Genomic DNA, 2,866 nt, shown 5'->3' on the forward strand with positions numbered 1-2,866 from the left:
CAGATACTTCATTTTTTTTCCTCATGTGAGAAGAGTAGTGATTCCTACTGCTGTCAAATTCCTGTGTGACTTTCTCCTATCAGTTCCTTCAGCAAATCTGAGTGCACCACTTCTTCCACGTGAGTTAATTGTTCAGGCATGAGAGAGAGTTGAAGGAATAGTTCTGTTTTCAGCAACAGAGTTCTAAAGAAAGTTGCTTCTGTGCTTCATGTCTTGAGAATAAACATTGTTTTTGTAGCATATTTTAACTTGTAGCAGCAGATCAAATATCCAGTGACATAAGAGAAATAATGAATGAATACAAGTCCTCAGGAATAGAGAGCAAGTTATACTGGAGGAGAAAAACACCTTAGCCAGTCATGGTGGTCTCTGAGGGAGGCTCTGCCATCTCTTAATGCTGATAACTGAAGCATCTCAATTAACTGGGACCAACTCTTCATTCTTTAACTGTATAATTGCACAATCACCAGATGGCAGTGTTAGACATAATCTTGCTAGATCCTTTTTGTGGGAATGAAGTCCCTATCTAATTTCTTCATTCTCTCACAATAGACTTTATGCAGAAGTCCAAGAATAAAAATGTTTGTAATTATTATTATTTTTCCTTAACAGAGGACACAGAAACAAGGTCATCTTTGAGTCATTTAATGTTGCTTAACCTAGTACTCTGATTATATTTATACAAAACATGATAATGCTTATTCCAAAGTCAAGATTTTTGAAGTGTCACTGACAAGTCTATAGTGAGTACTGTGTTTCTTAATTGAAAAGCACTTAAACGTTTTTCTTCTTTAAAAATAGCATTTGTCTGCAGTTAAATTTTCTGTTTGGGTGCACTTGATCTTTCACATGGCAACATAAGGATTAGGGCTGGTGGGGATTGCTAGAACTGACTGTTATGCAATCAGAGTATCTCTAGAATTCATCTGCTGTCTGGCTATCTTCTGTGATTTGTGAATTTGTGCTCTTCAAGTTTCACTTGCATATTAACTGTTCTTTTGTGAATCTATACTTCTGTGTACTGCTGACTGTCACTGTCTCACACATTTAAGTGTATGTGTTTTTTTGCATTGCTTTTCCTTTCCAACCTATGAGGGTGTCTCTTAAGAGAATTTACTGCTGGAGGATTTTGAACATCTCTCTGTGACCTCTGCACCATTGTCTGTTGATAAAGATTTAATTTTTTTTGTTATCTAATATGAAAGTCTCTGCTGCAGTGAAAGCTCTGGTCTGGGTTTGAACACCACTTGTAATATGTGGTTTATCCTTAATTTTCTTTATTATGAAGCTTAGCTAGAATTCAGCAAGCATCATCCTAGGCTGACTGTGAACATCTTGTATGTGAGCACTGACTGGAGTCTCCTGTGTCTGTTTCATTTGACAGGAATTTTTCTACCAAAACTTTGGAAAAGCAAAGTATCTGATCAGAATATTTTTATTAATATATGTCTCCAGTATTGTGTTGTTTTGTGAAGCGTCATGACCTGTGAAAGAATGCACATATGGAAATGTCTTTTTTTGCTGTTGTTTAGTTAACTTTATCCCCCTCTGTACCTTGCTTCTCCATTTTCACACATTGGTACTTTTCCTATTGCTCCATTACAGAACATCATGTGGTAACTGAAGACACATACACTTTTGTCACGTGTTGAAATAGGACAGCAGATTTGAAACCTGCTGGAGAATGAACAGAGTAGAGCATAGAATCCTATGTACAAGATCTCAAACACAACTTCACCTGCTCTTTGTCAGAGTTTTCCTTTGAAATTAGCCATTACATACCACTGGACAAGGAGTCCAATTTTGTGGTAAAATACTTGATTTCCAGAGTTTTTGTGATAACAGACAATTTGGACCCATAGTCTTTGTGCCTTATCCAACTACATTTAAAACCAAATTGAAGTTAAATACTTCACTCTTTGAATAAGGAAAATTTGAAGAATTCCCATATTCACATAAGATTGAATGTCTTCACATTCATTTTGTAATAAGTTCTGGTTTAGATCAAGATTAATTTACATGCAATGCCTGTCTGACCTTGGCATTTGAATACCCTTCCCTTGGAAGAGAACCAGAATATTTCAGAATATTCAACAGCTGATTAATTTTGCAGATCTACAACTGTTAGATATTTTATGCTTAAAACTCTTTGAAATAGAACAGTATCATCTGAAAATATTTTTTTCTCCAAAGTAAACATGAGCACTTAAGCTTTTCATTTTTATACTGCTCAAATAGTGGATTTCTCTTATCTTGAGTAGCTTTTTTTTTTACATTGGAGTAAATTTTATTGTATTTTGAAATCAATTCATCTTAATTAACAACTTACAGTTATTAACAAAATATGTATTATGTGTCAGTATTAATTTGCAAGACTTAAATGTAAATTTGCAAAATCAGATGACATTATGCAAAAAAATGACGAACCATCCACAGCATTTCTTCTGATTCCCAACTGGTATATGTTATGTGGTATCATGTAGGACACATATTGATGTGGTAGTATACATGCGTGAAAGGTTTTGAAGCATATGAAGGATGATGGGCATGATGACTTGGGTGTGATGGTTGACAAGAAGCTCACCATGACCTTCACTGTGCACTAGCAGCCCAGAAAGCCAATTGAATCCTGGGCTGCATCCAAAGGAGTGTGGGCAGCAGGTTGCAGGTGGTGATTCTCCATCACTACTCTGCTCTCGTGAGACCCCACTAGATATACTCTGTACAGTTCTGGTGCCCTCAGTGTAAGAAGGACATGGAACTGTTGGAGCAAGTCCAGAGAAGGCCACAAAGTTGGTAAGAGGACTGGAGCATCTCCCCTGTGAAGACAGGCTGAGGAAGTTGGGGCTGTTCAGCCTGGAGAAGA

The 2,866-nt window shown here is 36.7% G+C and overlaps 1 protein-coding gene across 1 annotated transcript in view; it reads left to right on the forward strand.

The window, feature by feature from the left end:
* ARMC2 (armadillo repeat containing 2) overlaps positions 1–2,866 on the forward strand; it is a 61,393-nt gene that overhangs the window by 32,404 nt on the left and 26,123 nt on the right. The window lies entirely within an intron of this gene.

Source organism: Acanthisitta chloris, unplaced genomic scaffold (assembly GCF_000695815.1).
Source record: "Acanthisitta chloris isolate BGI_N310 unplaced genomic scaffold, ASM69581v1 scaffold33143, whole genome shotgun sequence".
In the NCBI taxonomy this organism is placed as follows: Eukaryota; Metazoa; Chordata; class Aves; order Passeriformes; family Acanthisittidae; genus Acanthisitta; species Acanthisitta chloris.